The 17,483-nt window shown below is 43.9% G+C and overlaps 1 protein-coding gene and 1 pseudogene across 1 annotated transcript in view; both read right to left on the reverse strand.

Moving 5' to 3' along the window:
• MACROD2 (mono-ADP ribosylhydrolase 2) overlaps nucleotides 1-17,483 on the reverse strand; it is a 2,173,194-nt gene that overhangs the window by 111,147 nt on the left and 2,044,564 nt on the right. The window lies entirely within an intron of this gene.
• Nucleotides 11,547-11,665, reverse strand: LOC126012767 (uncharacterized; annotated as a pseudogene).

Raw genomic sequence — 17,483 nt, forward strand, 5'->3', positions numbered from 1 at the left:
GGAGGGTCTCTCTCCCTTCCTGGAGCTGGATTTTTAGCAGCACGGGCGGGCAGCTGGCAGACCTCCGTATGTGCCAGCGGCCTTTTGGCCTGGCCTAGGGTGGGGGGCCCGGACCTGGGTCACCCGAACCCCCTCTCCCCCTTTCCTCCGGATCTCCAGGTGGGTTTCTGGGAGGAGCTCATGGGGCACCCTGGGTTTTCCCCACTCCCAGGCCGGGTCTGGGGACCGGCCTAGGTTGGGCTTAAATCCCTGTCCTTCGGGCTTGGGAGGGTCTCTCTCCCTTCCTGGAGCTGGATTTTTAGCAGCACGGGCGGGCAGCTGGCAGACCTCCGTATGTGCCAGCGGCCTTTTGGCCTGGCCTAGGGTGGGGGGCCCGGACCTGGGTCACCCGAACCCCCTCTCCCCCTTTCCTCCGGATCTCCAGGTGGGTTTCTGGGAGGAGCTCATGGGGCACCCTGGGTTTTCCCCACTCCCAGGCCGGGTCTGGGGACCGGCCTAGGTTGGGCTTAAATCCCTGTCCTTCGGGCTTGGGAGGGTCTCTCTCCCTTCCTGGAGCTGGATTTTTAGCAGCACGGGCGGGCAGCTGGCAGACCTCCGTATGTGCCAGCGGCCTTTTGGCCTGGCCTAGGGTGGGGGGCCCGGACCTGGGTCACCCGAACCCCCTCTCCCCCTTTCCTCCGGATCTCCAGGTGGGTTTCTGGGAGGAGCTCATGGGGCACCCTGGGTTTTCCCCACTCCCAGGCCGGGTCTGGGGACCGGCCTAGGTTGGGCTTAAATCCCTGTCCTTCGGGCTTGGGAGGGTCTCTCTCCCTTCCTGGAGCTGGATTTTTAGCAGCACGGGCGGGCAGCTGGCAGACCTCCGTATGTGCCAGCGGCCTTTTGGCCTGGCCTAGGGTGGGGGGCCCGGACCTGGGTCACCCGAACCCCCTCTCCCCCTTTCCTCCGGATCTCCAGGTGGGTTTCTGGGAGGAGCTCATGGGGCACCCTGGGTTTTCCCCACTCCCAGGCCGGGTCTGGGGACCGGCCTAGGTTGGGCTTAAATCCCTGTCCTTCGGGCTTGGGAGGGTCTCTCTCCCTTCCTGGAGCTGGATTTTTAGCAGCACGGGCGGGCAGCTGGCAGACCTCCGTATGTGCCAGCGGCCTTTTGGCCTGGCCTAGGGTGGGGGGCCCGGACCTGGGTCACCCGAACCCCCTCTCCCCCTTTCCTCCGGATCTCCAGGTGGGTTTCTGGGAGGAGCTCATGGGGCACCCTGGGTTTTCCCCACTCCCAGGCCGGGTCTGGGGACCGGCCTAGGTTGGGCTTAAATCCCTGTCCTTCGGGCTTGGGAGGGTCTCTCTCCCTTCCTGGAGCTGGATTTTTAGCAGCACGGGCGGGCAGCTGGCAGACCTCCGTATGTGCCAGCGGCCTTTTGGCCTGGCCTAGGGTGGGGGGCCCGGACCTGGGTCACCCGAACCCCCTCTCCCCCTTTCCTCCGGATCTCCAGGTGGGTTTCTGGGAGGAGCTCATGGGGCACCCTGGGTTTTCCCCACTCCCAGGCCGGGTCTGGGGACCGGCCTAGGTTGGGCTTAAATCCCTGTCCTTCGGGCTTGGGAGGGTCTCTCTCCCTTCCTGGAGCTGGATTTTTAGCAGCACGGGCGGGCAGCTGGCAGACCTCCGTATGTGCCAGCGGCCTTTTGGCCTGGCCTAGGGTGGGGGGCCCGGACCTGGGTCACCCGAACCCCCTCTCCCCCTTTCCTCCGGATCTCCAGGTGGGTTTCTGGGAGGAGCTCATGGGGCACCCTGGGTTTTCCCCACTCCCAGGCCGGGTCTGGGGACCGGCCTAGGTTGGGCTTAAATCCCTGTCCTTCGGGCTTGGGAGGGTCTCTCTCCCTTCCTGGAGCTGGATTTTTAGCAGCACGGGCGGGCAGCTGGCAGACCTCCGTATGTGCCAGCGGCCTTTTGGCCTGGCCTAGGGTGGGGGGCCCGGACCTGGGTCACCCGAACCCCCTCTCCCCCTTTCCTCCGGATCTCCAGGTGGGTTTCTGGGAGGAGCTCATGGGGCACCCTGGGTTTTCCCCACTCCCAGGCCGGGTCTGGGGACCGGCCTAGGTTGGGCTTAAATCCCTGTCCTTCGGGCTTGGGAGGGTCTCTCTCCCTTCCTGGAGCTGGATTTTTAGCAGCACGGGCGGGCAGCTGGCAGACCTCCGTATGTGCCAGCGGCCTTTTGGCCTGGCCTAGGGTGGGGGGCCCGGACCTGGGTCACCCGAACCCCCTCTCCCCCTTTCCTCCGGATCTCCAGGTGGGTTTCTGGGAGGAGCTCATGGGGCACCCTGGGTTTTCCCCACTCCCAGGCCGGGTCTGGGGACCGGCCTAGGTTGGGCTTAAATCCCTGTCCTTCGGGCTTGGGAGGGTCTCTCTCCCTTCCTGGAGCTGGATTTTTAGCAGCACGGGCGGGCAGCTGGCAGACCTCCGTATGTGCCAGCGGCCTTTTGGCCTGGCCTAGGGTGGGGGGCCCGGACCTGGGTCACCCGAACCCCCTCTCCCCCTTTCCTCCGGATCTCCAGGTGGGTTTCTGGGAGGAGCTCATGGGGCACCCTGGGTTTTCCCCACTCCCAGGCCGGGTCTGGGGACCGGCCTAGGTTGGGCTTAAATCCCTGTCCTTCGGGCTTGGGAGGGTCTCTCTCCCTTCCTGGAGCTGGATTTTTAGCAGCACGGGCGGGCAGCTGGCAGACCTCCGTATGTGCCAGCGGCCTTTTGGCCTGGCCTAGGGTGGGGGGCCCGGACCTGGGTCACCCGAACCCCCTCTCCCCCTTTCCTCCGGATCTCCAGGTGGGTTTCTGGGAGGAGCTCATGGGGCACCCTGGGTTTTCCCCACTCCCAGGCCGGGTCTGGGGACCGGCCTAGGTTGGGCTTAAATCCCTGTCCTTCGGGCTTGGGAGGGTCTCTCTCCCTTCCTGGAGCTGGATTTTTAGCAGCACGGGCGGGCAGCTGGCAGACCTCCGTATGTGCCAGCGGCCTTTTGGCCTGGCCTAGGGTGGGGGGCCCGGACCTGGGTCACCCGAACCCCCTCTCCCCCTTTCCTCCGGATCTCCAGGTGGGTTTCTGGGAGGAGCTCATGGGGCACCCTGGGTTTTCCCCACTCCCAGGCCGGGTCTGGGGACCGGCCTAGGTTGGGCTTAAATCCCTGTCCTTCGGGCTTGGGAGGGTCTCTCTCCCTTCCTGGAGCTGGATTTTTAGCAGCACGGGCGGGCAGCTGGCAGACCTCCGTATGTGCCAGCGGCCTTTTGGCCTGGCCTAGGGTGGGGGGCCCGGACCTGGGTCACCCGAACCCCCTCTCCCCCTTTCCTCCGGATCTCCAGGTGGGTTTCTGGGAGGAGCTCATGGGGCACCCTGGGTTTTCCCCACTCCCAGGCCGGGTCTGGGGACCGGCCTAGGTTGGGCTTAAATCCCTGTCCTTCGGGCTTGGGAGGGTCTCTCTCCCTTCCTGGAGCTGGATTTTTAGCAGCACGGGCGGGCAGCTGGCAGACCTCCGTATGTGCCAGCGGCCTTTTGGCCTGGCCTAGGGTGGGGGGCCCGGACCTGGGTCACCCGAACCCCCTCTCCCCCTTTCCTCCGGATCTCCAGGTGGGTTTCTGGGAGGAGCTCATGGGGCACCCTGGGTTTTCCCCACTCCCAGGCCGGGTCTGGGGACCGGCCTAGGTTGGGCTTAAATCCCTGTCCTTCGGGCTTGGGAGGGTCTCTCTCCCTTCCTGGAGCTGGATTTTTAGCAGCACGGGCGGGCAGCTGGCAGACCTCCGTATGTGCCAGCGGCCTTTTGGCCTGGCCTAGGGTGGGGGGCCCGGACCTGGGTCACCCGAACCCCCTCTCCCCCTTTCCTCCGGATCTCCAGGTGGGTTTCTGGGAGGAGCTCATGGGGCACCCTGGGTTTTCCCCACTCCCAGGCCGGGTCTGGGGACCGGCCTAGGTTGGGCTTAAATCCCTGTCCTTCGGGCTTGGGAGGGTCTCTCTCCCTTCCTGGAGCTGGATTTTTAGCAGCACGGGCGGGCAGCTGGCAGACCTCCGTATGTGCCAGCGGCCTTTTGGCCTGGCCTAGGGTGGGGGGCCCGGACCTGGGTCACCCGAACCCCCTCTCCCCCTTTCCTCCGGATCTCCAGGTGGGTTTCTGGGAGGAGCTCATGGGGCACCCTGGGTTTTCCCCACTCCCAGGCCGGGTCTGGGGACCGGCCTAGGTTGGGCTTAAATCCCTGTCCTTCGGGCTTGGGAGGGTCTCTCTCCCTTCCTGGAGCTGGATTTTTAGCAGCACGGGCGGGCAGCTGGCAGACCTCCGTATGTGCCAGCGGCCTTTTGGCCTGGCCTAGGGTGGGGGGCCCGGACCTGGGTCACCCGAACCCCCTCTCCCCCTTTCCTCCGGATCTCCAGGTGGGTTTCTGGGAGGAGCTCATGGGGCACCCTGGGTTTTCCCCACTCCCAGGCCGGGTCTGGGGACCGGCCTAGGTTGGGCTTAAATCCCTGTCCTTCGGGCTTGGGAGGGTCTCTCTCCCTTCCTGGAGCTGGATTTTTAGCAGCACGGGCGGGCAGCTGGCAGACCTCCGTATGTGCCAGCGGCCTTTTGGCCTGGCCTAGGGTGGGGGGCCCGGACCTGGGTCACCCGAACCCCCTCTCCCCCTTTCCTCCGGATCTCCAGGTGGGTTTCTGGGAGGAGCTCATGGGGCACCCTGGGTTTTCCCCACTCCCAGGCCGGGTCTAGAGGGTGGATCAGGGGGTGTAGTTTGATCTGGGGGGAGGCAAATAATTTCTCAGCTATACTCAGGCTGTCACTGGCAATTTCATACCAGTCTACATTTTGAAACCGCGCGGGGGCTAGCGCCCCCGCGCGATCATATGCTCCTCCCAACCATCAGTACCCCAGATTTACCCTTCTTAACTTCAGTAACACACAGCTTCAATCTCTGACCAAAGACATACAGTAGATATTACAAATCCCAGAACTATTTAGAAGGACACAAATCGAACACATATTGAACACATATATTTTTTGAATATTTTATGGTTATTTTCTTTAACTGCTGTAACTCTCTATATATTCTTCTACCATGATGTTTCTATCCACTTTTCATCTTGTCTTTTCTTTGTAAGCTGTTCAGTAAGGATTGTGGTGGAACTATCCCTCAGTTTGATGCCTATGATTGGACTATGTCATGGAAATTGCTGGTCTTGTTCCTATTGCCTCCAGATGCACCAATAACGCTTCGTGGCATTGATCCTTGTTTGCATAGACACATTAAAATGGGAAAACACTATACATACAGATTAGTTATTATCTAATAAATCTCATTACAATGTACCTTACACCCTGAATATTGATATAATGACCTGGCATAGGCCTCAGTTAAATGGGCATTCTCCATTCACGCTGGAACCAGGCAAGCTATCTACGAAACATCCAAGGTCTTTTATAGCAACAGTTGGAAGCAGTCCTCTACCAGCAAAGACACTACCAAGGGTGTGACATCGACCTCCTAATAAGACACTTCCGTTTACACTGAGAAGACGTGACAACAACAATGACCTGCGAGAAGACATGACAACAACGATGACCTGCTCTACAGGACATGGTTCTCTCTATTGCCCCTTAAGTGTGAGGTGAAACGAGAGGATGCTCTGCACCATCCTGACTGCAATATGGGATATGCAGACTCCAGGATCTTTAATACAGAAGAATGATACCAACAACAGAGACTATGTGAGGAATGGAGGTGTATTGCCACTACAGACTATGACTTGAATTGGACAAACTAGTTTGCCTGGAGCCTAGAGTCAGTCCTGTGCCAGGAAACTTCAGGGGTAGGGTCTCCATGTATTTGGACCATAATTTGTCTTTCCATGTCCCTTATGTTTTGGTGGGCCTATGCAAACAAATGCCACTTTAATATCGTTTTTTACTATGTTCTCTTGACTCCAATCCTTAAGAAAAACAACCCATTAAAACTTTTGAGGTAGGGGCCGGGAAGGTGGCGCTGGAGATAAGGTGTCTGCCTTGCAAGCGCTACCAAGGAACGGACCGCGGTTCGATCTCCCGGCGTCCCATATGGTCCCCCCAAGCCAGGGGCGATTTCTGAGCACATAGCCAGGAGTAACCCCTGAGCGTCAAACGGGTGTGGCCCAAAAACCAAAAAAAAAAAAAAAAACTTTTGAGGTTAACTTAAACTAGTAAGCATGTGCATGGAACTAGATAAATGTACTTTGCCCTCAATGTTTAAAGAGTTACATAAGTCTAATATCTTTAGATTATATGGTGTGCTGCTAAGAAACAATATGTACTACAACTGGGGATTTGAGGGACAAAGTAATTGTATTGTACATGGGTTCAGTTTTGTTTTTCTTAATGTTCTTTGGCTGAAAGTTCAAGGCTGGGATATCATCGATGGAACTACTGAGAATCCTGTTTATGGGTGATTGGGCTTCCACTGTAACTTTACCCTGTCCTCTTTCTTTGCATCTTTGTTGTCATAATTAAAATAATAAAAAAAAATAATTAATAAAAAAAAAAAAAAGAAAAAAAAAATAATTCAAATATTTTTAGCCATGTTAGTACTGAAAATAAACAATGGCAGAAAGATACAATATGGATCAAGCTAGATTTTAAAATAAATTATGTCTATAGGAGAGAGCATAATTAAATTTGAAGTTTATGAAACACTCATTTCTTTCACAATGACATATAAAATTATACAAGATTTTATATGTCACGTGGACCCAACTTAGACCCAGGTGATTAGACACCATCCGTCCAGCCTTGAACCCTGGATCCCAGACATAGAAACAGCACAGTTCTTCACAACAGCTACAGGAAACAAATCCCATCCGGGACCTCCTTAATACTGCTGGGACACCAACAAGTGCCAGCTCTAATATGATATCCCGACAGCAAGGAAAATAGGAACAACTTGACTAAGAGCAGGTTATCTTACCTAACCAGCTAACGATAAGACAAAATCCGAAGACTTGTCACCCTTTGGTTTGTCCAAAAGCCAAGATAGCGATTGACAGATGACTGCCTGACAGAACCATGGCCAGACTGTATGTATCCTGGGACCAATAAAAAAGCCCTAGTCTAGGGTTTGAGCTACGACCTGCACAACAACCATGACCTCCAGTTCCAAAGGTCTGGCTGAGACAATTGCAATGGAATGGGTCTTCTGGAAACATAACAAAAGACGCTATCCCAGGCCCCATCCTAGGATCAGTGCAAAGACCAAGACCACGAACCACAGAAGAAGGATTAAAATGACACTGAAGGAACAGAACTTCTAGAACCACAAAGAAAGACTTCATCATAAGTTCCACTCCTGGACCTGTGCAGATACTGAGATCTCTAGATACAGAGGTCTGATTTTATCACCCAGGACAAAGCAGAAATCTTCCAAACACCACGAAAGCACCAAGGGCAGAGTAAATGAACCTGAAAGGAGTCTATAGTTAATCTCATGACAATATACTCCAAGGGTGGAGAAACCCCGTATCTCTTAGGCCAAGAGAATTCCTTTTCAAATGACCCCAATATTTACTGTGCCTGTGCAGGAGGGGAAAAAAAGGCAAAAGCACAAGACATTTTTTACTTTTATTTATTTATTTTTTATTTACCTATCTACTTTTTGTCAATATTTTTTGTTTTGGTGTGGTTATTGAAGTTGTTGTCTCCATTTATATTTTTTTCTTGTTTTATTTTTTTTCTTTATGTGCTCTGCCATGTTTTTTTATCTCAAGACCATGGCTTTTTTGTGGTGCTTATCTTCATTGTTGGAGTGCTCACTGGATATTTTATTTGACACTTCTTTTTATACTGTTGGGGTGTTTCACCTTCTTTTTCCCCTTAGTCTCTCAAACTGATGATGAGAGTCTCTAGAAGGATTCCGCCCATTTTCGGCATATTTGATTTTTACCCCAGTTTATTACTTTTCTCTTCTTCAAACAAAACCACAAAACTTGAACTATCTAGTCCTGCCTCCCAGTTAGAGGGAAAAATAAGGGAGGTACCAAGACCAAAGAGGTGTAAGACTACTAAGTAGTAAGCTAGGTAGAGAGGAGACCACATAGTCTAGCAGGCCCGGAGGTGAGGGAGGAGGATATGGGAGGTAGAACGAGAACGAAGGTATAGGGAGGACAAATTGGTGATGGGAATCCCCTGATTTTATGTAAATATGTACGTAAAATATTATTGTCAACCATATGTAAGCCACTATGATTAAAATAAAAAATTATATTAAGAAATTATACAAGATTTTAAATGTAGTAAATATATATTTATCTACACTTAAAATAGCTTGTTTATATGTCTAGAACTTACATAACTAGTGTGTTTAATGCAACTAACCTATACAAATCATTTAAAGTTATTTACATCTAATATAGGTTTATACTCTAATGATTCACACAAGGTATGTTGAAAGTATTTGAAAAGCCAATTACTAGCCTGTAACTATTTTGTAACCAAAATTTGTGCTTAAACAAATTAATTGACCACTTTTTTTAAAAGTTTCTCTAAGATTACCCAGACACATACTGATTATCTTAATTTGTAATTTATTACTTGAATTCAAGAATGACTTTCATAATATTTCACTTAAGTAGGTTTAGGAAAAACTTCCATTGCACCACTATTCATAATAGATAAAATCTTGGAAACAGATCAGAGGTCTAAAATCAGATGACTTGATAATGAAACCATGATATAGATATACAATGAAAATACTACTCATCTATGAAAATATAAAGTTATACAGTATTTTGCTACCTGATAAATCTAAAGAGTATCATGCTGAGTGAAGAAGGAGTGAGGGAGTGGGGCAGACACAAAATGAGTTCCCACCTATGTGTGATATGAAAAATATAAAGGGAAATAACAAATGCTCCATGATAATGAAAACTGAAAACTAGTTTTCAGCAGGAAATTTATGGGGAGAGGGTGGATAAAGTGGGAAAGAATGGGTAAAGGGAACCTGGGATAAGGGTGGACAGAACAAGACACTGGTGGAGAATGCTGTGATGGAGTGATTTATGCAGGAAGCCCTACCAATAACAGTATTGTAGACTGAGGAAGCCTGACAGAATGTAGCTGGGTCCTCTTTAAATCAGAAGTGCCATTTTTGCATGTAAGTCAGCGCTTCAGAGGAAGAGAAAAGGATAAGTCACCACTGACCAACCAAGTGGAAGCTAAGATAAATGCATGGGACTACATTATACTAAGAATTTTCTGCACTTCATAGGAAAGGAATATATAATACAAAGACTCCAAGGATTGGAAAAAAATCTTTTCCAATAATCATCAGTTAAGAAGTTAATATCTAAGATATAAAAAATAGAGTTTAACAAGAAAAAAATTAAGCCCATCAAAAATGGGAAGAAGAGATGAAGAGAAAAATTACTCAAAAAAGAAATACAGATGGGCCAGAGCGATAGCACAGTGGGTAGGGAATTTGTCTTGCACACAACACAACCAGAACCAACACAGTTTGATTCCTGGCATCTCATCTATACCCCCAAGTCTATCAGGAACGATTTCTGAGAAAAGAGCCAGGAGTAACCCCTGAGTGCTGCTGGGTGTGGCCCAAACACAAAAACAAAAAGAAAGAAATATGAATGTCCAAAAGGCATATTTATGATACAATACTCCTCATCATAAATCATCAGGGAGATGCAAATCAAAAACTACTATGAGACATCATCTCACACCACAGAGACTGGCACACATCAAGAAGAATAAGATGAACTAGTGCTGTCATAAATGTGGGGAGAAGGGACTCTCATTCACTGATGGTGGGAATGTTTGGTGGTCTGGCCTTTTTGGAAAACAATATGGACTAGACATTCCTCACAAAAAAGAAATTGAACTCCCAAATGACCCAGAAATACCATTTCTAGGAGACCTAAAACACAATATAGGAAAGCTCTCTGTACTCTTAGGTTCATTGCAGCACTATCCACAAGAGCCAGAATCTGGAAACAATCCAAATGCCTGAGAACAGATGAGTGTAAACACACACACACACAAACGCTGGTACATATACACAACAGAATACTACACAACTGTTATAAAAAATGAAGTTATGAAAAGTGCTTATACATTGATGGATATAGAGAGTATTATACTGAGTGAAAGGAGTCAGAGGGAGACAGATAAAGAATAACTTCACTCATTTGTGGTATATATAGGTAAAAGGTAATAGGTAATAATACCCAAAGTCAATAGAGATGAGGGCCAGGAGAACAGCTCATGGCAGGAAGCTTTACACAAAGGGTGGTGGGGCAGTTAGTCTAATTAGAGAAGAGGGACTTATATGACAATGATAGTGTTGAAATCATCACTCTGAACAAGAACTGGGAGCTGAAAGGAGGTAAAGTGATATCCATGATAACCTTTTAGTAAGGTTTTTTGCAAAATGGGGAAGGGGGAGAGAGAAAGAGAGAATGAGAAGAAAAATGTCTGAGATAGAGAATGAAGGGATGGACATTGTGACTGAAACTCCAATATAAACAGCTTTGTAAATTTGTAACAACTTTGAATCATGGTGATTCAATTAAATAATCTTAAAAAATAAATACAAAAAATTGAAAAGTATTACAAACTTTCCTAATATAAAACTAAATAAAAATTAAAGGCAATTATAGACCAATAAGATAGGTGTTCTTATGTCAGATACTATAAACATGCCAAAGTATTGTTTTTTGTGCGCTTTTTTTTTTTGAGTTTTGAGAATTTAAACAATTTTCTTACGTTTGTTAATGCTGTACTCAGTCACTCAGTCACTCAAGGATGGTGACAACATAATTAATTTTGCTTCATTCGAAATAAAGATCCTGCAGGTTGTTAAAAAAGTAGAATGGGGGTAAAGGAGGAAGATGTGGGATGCATGCTTGGAACAGAGATGGAGGGAGGACAACACTAGTGGTGGGAATGCCCCTCACTTATTGTCACTATGTGCCTCAAATATTACTGTGAGAGAATTGTAATTCACTTCAACCACAATAAAAATTAAAAAAAAAACAACTTGAAAAAATAGTAGAGAAATATTAGTTTTTTAAATCCCTCAACTTGAAGTAATCACAATGTTCTGGTCATAGAAATAAAAAAAGTCAACATATCCTAGAAACATGTTTTAGTATGTCCTATGTGTATGTATATATATATATATATGCAGATATATATACACATATATATTTTTGATAAGAATTCTTTATCAATGCAACCCATAACTAAAAATTGCTCATTTTGTATTATATGTGAGCTCTTCTTCAGAAAAGGATTATTAAATAATCTTCACCTAAATGACTTTACAGAAGTTAAGGTACTTGCTTTGCATGTATGCAACCTGGGTTCAATCTTAGGCATCCTATGTAGTCCCCTGAGCTTTGTCAGGAATGAGTTCTGAGTGTGGAGGTAGGAGTAAGCTCATAGCCTATCTGGGTGGGACCTAAAACAACAGCAAGCAAACACATAAAAAGCCTATATGCATTTCTAATTTTAAAAATGTTAGTAACACTGATTTTGAACATAAAATATTTTTTAAGCCTACAGCACCCGGTATTCCCAGACGGTCTCCCATCCAAGTACTAACCAGGCCGGACCCTGCTTATCTTTCAAGATCAGACGAGATCGGGCACGTTCAGGGTGGTATGGCTGTAGACTGAACATAAAATTTTTAATCAAAGGTTTTAATATATTGAACTTGATAGCAAGTTTTAAATGAAAATAGTTTCTTTTTTAGTGTATGATTGAAGGCTAGAATATATGTATATATATATATATACACACACATATATAATCATTATTCATAATGAGGGAGAAGGTGAGCAAATATATATAGTCTCTAAAAGAATGTTTTATTTTTATGTAAATTCTAAAAATTACTATGAAAAATGAATTTGTATATATATCCCATATTTTATGACATCTTAGATTCATATTTTATTTAACAATAAAATTTATCATTTGGCAATATTCCAAAAATGTTAGAGCTATCACCTAATTCTGAGATGTCATCATCTTATTTTATTAATGGAAATAGAATTACATTTATATGTAGATTTTTGACTTTCAAAATCTTTGAGGTCAATGTCTTATTAGAAAACCTTTTCAGGGGCCGGAGAGATAGCATGGAGGTAAGGCGTTTGCCTTTCATGCAGGAGGTAATCCCGGCGCCCCATATGGTCCCCTGTGCCTGCCAGGAGCAATTTCTGAGCCTGGAGCCAGGAATAACCCCTGAGCACTGCCAGGTGTGACCCAAAAACCAAAAAAAAAAAAAAAAAAAAAAAGAAAACCTTTTCAAATGCTATATTGACTTGGATAGTGAAGCAAAATTTCTAAAGATAGATTTTTTTACAGATTAATGAAAATAAAAATAAATACGTTAGTAAATTTAAATATCTCTTAGAAAATTAAAAAGTACCTGACTGACTATATAAAATAAATAATGGGGCTGGAGAGGTGGTGCTAGTGGTAAGGTGTCTGCCTTGCAAGCGCAAGCGCTAGCGTAGGACGAACCGCAGTTTGATCCACCGGCGTCCCATATGGTCCCCCCAAGCCAGAAGCGATTTCTGAGCGCATAGCCAGGAGTAACCCCTGAGTATCAAATGGGTGTGGCCCAAAAACAAACAAACAAAAAAAATAAAATAAATAACAAGAAGTTCTAAATTATAGGTATTAATTTATACCTATCTACATAAAATAAATCATTTATACTTGAGTGATAATAAAAATATTGAATTTGTAATTTAGTTATCCAAACAAATGAAAATAAATGCTATCTCTCAAAGATGTGCCCTTTAGAACAAAAAATTCCCATTTTTAAGTAATCTATTTTAGCACTGTAGTTACAATCATGTTCTTTAATTGGGTGTCAGTCATAAAATACCCCCCTTCACCAGTGTGACTTTCCAACACCAATGTCCCCCCTCATTTCCCTCCTCCCCTTTCCTTTCTCTGTCTTAGAGATAGACATTGTATTTCTCTATTATAGTTGTTAGTGTAGTTATTTCTCTAACTGTACTTACCACTCTTTGTGGTAATCTTCATATCATGGTCTGGTCCTTCCAGCTGGCCCTTATCTCTTTGTCTCTGGGTATCACTGCTATATTGTTCTTTGTTTTTCTGAAATCTCACAAATGAGACTATTGTATGCTTATCTCTCTCCCTCTGACTTATTTTACCCAGCATTATAGTCTCCATATGCATCTATGTGTAGGAGAATTTTATAATTTTATTTTTCCTAACAACTGCATAGTATTCATGATGTAGGTTTACCACAGTTCCTTGAGCTACTCATCTGTTGTTGGGCATCTGGGTTGTATCCAGATTCTGTACTGCAGTGAACATAGAACATAAAAAATAGTGAACATAGAACAGAGGGCATTATTGTATTGGTTTTTTTCTTTTTGGGCCACATTCTGTGATGCTCAGGGGTTACTCCTGGCTATGCACTCAGAAATCGCTCCTGGCTTGGGGGACCATATGGGATGTCTGAGATGGAACCAAGGTCAATCCTGGATCAGCACTTGCAAGGCAAACACCCTACTGCTGTGCTATAGCTCCAGCCTCTATTGTATTGTGTTTTTTTTTTTTTTTTTTTTTTTTTTTTTGTGGTTCTAGAGAATATCCCTAAGAGTGTTATTACTGGATCATATGGGAGCTCAATTTAAAGTTTATTTTTAGGAATATCCATATTATTTTTCAGAAAGGTTGAACTAGATGGCATTCCCACCATCAGTGAGTGAAAGTTAATTTCTTCTCACATCCCTTCCAGAAGTGGTAAGGGGTTTGGCTTTCATACACCAGACTAAAGTTTGTTTTCCAGCATACCTGAGACCCACTAGGAGTGATTCCAGAAAGCAAATCTAGGAGTAAGTAAGCACTGAGCTCTGCTGGGTGTGAAGCCCAAACCAAACAACCATTACAGAGGAATATAAAAGTTCAACTGAGTGGATAAATAATTTTTTTAAAGATGTTTTAAAGCTATGAGTTATCCCAAACTTATCTAGTAAGAAAGTTACTGCCTGACTAATAGAGTAGTAGTTAGAGGTCATTGTGGTAAAACTCCTAATGGATTTGAACATACACCTTTGTGTAAAAAACACTCTTGCTCTATAATCTGAAAGCAGCCACATATCAGCACCTTAGTTTAATTGAAAAGTTATACAGAAATACAATCAGCTGGATTTCCTTTGATTCTTGTAAACTAATTTGATTATATAAGGCAAAACATTTATCCAAGCCTGATTGTTTGAATCACAGGTTGATTATGTGAAGCAATTAGAATAAAGAAGTTTTTCCCTCCATTTGAACAATATTGCTTATCCACAATTAAAGAGTGCCTTTAGTGCAATGACTATTTTTCCTATTTTCTATATAGAAAAATATATTGTGTAATGCATTTCCAAAGTATTTAGATAAAGATAATCTGAACTTTGCTTCATATCCCTGAAGCGGGATCTAAAAGGCTGATCTATATTTACCTGCAGAGTAATCTAATCGACAGGACAGAACATTGCCCTGAGAATGCAGGCTGATCATTTGTCATCATTATGCTTTCATTAACCCCCCATTAAAAGGTGGCCAGTCACTCCCAGAGTTATGAATTCAGGAACTAAAAAATATATGAGACACACGGGAAACTCGCACTATCCCACTAACTTTGTTTCTGTTCAAAATATGTTTCAAATTCCTAAGAGGTGACTTTTATAAGTCTGTACAGTATAAACTACACTGGCAATGATATTGGTTGTTAGTAGAAAAAAGAAGCTAAGATATAATGGATATTAGTTTGGGGTTGTAGTGCTAGATTTACAAACATATACACTATATACGTATGTATACATATATGTATGAAAACCCACTAATGTAATCATTTTAATTTTCACATAGGAAATAAGGGTGTACTAAACCAGGGAATATTTACTGTGCTCATTTGTGAACTTTTTACATAATTTTTGGTCCAACCAACACTATATTCAAGGTCCTTCATGTCTCTCACTATCTGCCTTCTTGAGTTGATCAGTTAATAACTCTGAGATTTTGACAGTCTAAAATACAAGTTAGCTGTGAGGGAAGTAGCAGGGATACACTAGTCATTAATTCTGTGTCTTGAAGAATCATCTCAATGTAAAAGAGAACAGCTGGATATGAAGCTAGACTGGACCATGATTGAAAAAAAGAAATGCTTAATTACCTTTTTCATCAAGTTAATTTTCCCCCTTTGGCTAAGTAAACAAACGCAAATCTGCTCTTGTTTTCAGTTGTCTGTGACTTCCTCCCTTGACCTCCATCCTTAAATTCCTCTTAGAAAAAAAAATTCTCTTAGAAAAATGTTCTCTTTCTCCTTTTAAGTCATTGTTAGATGATAGCAATGTGAGTTTTTTTATATGGTTTTATCAAAAGCCATTTTCCCCATTATTAATTTGTGTTATTTTTGGGGGCCACACCCGGCAGCGCTCAGGGGTTAGTTGCTCCTGGCTCTGTGCTCAGAAATCACTCCTGGCAGGCTTGGGGGACCATATGGAATGCTGAAATTCAAACCACCATCCTTCAAGGATCAGCTGCTTGCAAGGCAAACACCCAACAGCTGTGCTATCTCTCCAGCCCTGTGTTATATATATATATATATATATATATATATATATATATATATATATATATATATATATATATATATATATATTTTAATTGTTATTCTACACTCAGCAATGCTCAGGGTTCCATCCTGACTTGGTACTCAGGGATAGTACCTGATGAGGCCCAGGAGAACATATGAGACACCAGGAATTGATCTCAGGTCACCCATATGCAAGGCCTTACCAGTACATATGCATTTGAGTTCATTATTCTTGCTATTATTTTACATTCAAAAATGCATACAATTTTTGGCCACTCTAATAAATTCTGTTGTATTTTTGTATTTGGGACTCCAAAACTGGATTTATTCCATTCATTTTCTTAGTTTCATTTCAGTCAATTCTCATTTCTAGCTATTCTATTACTAACAATTTTCATTTTTTTCTAGACCTCAGGATATGAATAAACAAAGTCAGCTCAGTATTTATTATTGGAGTACACTAGAGATTGTAGTAAATGATGCGATTACTTTCTGAGATCTGATTAAGAATGGATTTGCTTCAATTGAGCTGTAAGTATAAATTCTAGAATAATTCAGGAAGTAAAACTAAAGTTTCATTATCCTTCAGGAAGAAAATTCTAATTGTACTTTAGGGGAGACTAAAAGTCCTTAAATGATCTCTTCAGTAGAGATGATTTACACATCTGCATTTCTTGCCCCTTTTCTTATGTTTCCTAAAACCACTTCCTAAACAAACCATTTGTATTCACATTTCTTGTTTTAGGATTTTCTTTTGGAGAATGAAAACTAAAACAATCAGGATTGTCACTAACCCACATTCTACCAAGTAACATAAATTTGAATATTCACCCTCTTCTCAATTGCATCTTAACTCTCTTAGATTATGTAAGATTATGTGACATTAAGTAATCACTTTAGATTACTTAAATAATCATCATGTTAGATAGAGTAATTGTAAAAGTGACTGAAACCTGAGTACAGTATTTAGGAAAAGAGGTTGACATTTCTTGCACAATATAATCCTGAGCAAGGGACCAGAGATGATTGATTAATGACAAGCCCTGTTGTCCTGGACTCATCCCCCATAGGTTGACTGACAGACCTTAAAATATTCTTTTGTTAGTATTTGTTGGTATGAATTACAGAGTTTAAAAATATTGAGTGATTTTATAATAGAGATTCAATAAAGAAAAATGAAGTAAACAAAAACAAAAAAAGGAAAGAATAGGTAAAAATATTAGCATTAGAAGAAAGGAAATAGAAAATTAAGGTGGTAAAAGTCTTGATATTTCATAAATGAGGGACTTATAAGAAAGGTTTTCTGTGTCTAGAGGAAATGCTGGGCTGATCCTGAGTGATCCAATTCATGGGGCTGATAAAATATTTTAAATTCCTCTATGAGAAGCTCAGTGAAGAAACCTTAATGTGTTTATGGTTTTGTGTAATATTAAGGAGTTTGATTCATTTTGTTGTTCATAGTTCATTATCTTATTGTCATGTAAAAATTAAACATTTTAAAAATATTTTTTATCATTTTTATTTTAAAATGTCTGGACTTACATTATTATTGAATTTTATTTTTTTTTTTGTTTTTAGTTTCTGAGTGAGACTCAGGAACCATTCTTGGAGGGACTCAGAGACTATATGTATTGCTCGGGATGGAACTTGAATTGCCTGAAATACCCTAGGAACACAAAAATACAATACGAAATTCCCTTCCTCAGACCTATATTTATTGCAGCACTATTTACAATAGTCAACTCTGGAAACAACCAAGATACCCTTCAACAGATGAATGGCTAAAGAAACTGTGGTAAATATACACAATGGAATATTATGCAGTCTTCAGGAGAGATGAAGTCATGAAATTTTCCTAT

Source organism: Suncus etruscus, chromosome 6 (assembly GCF_024139225.1).
Source record: "Suncus etruscus isolate mSunEtr1 chromosome 6, mSunEtr1.pri.cur, whole genome shotgun sequence".
NCBI classification, from domain to species: Eukaryota; Metazoa; Chordata; class Mammalia; order Eulipotyphla; family Soricidae; genus Suncus; species Suncus etruscus.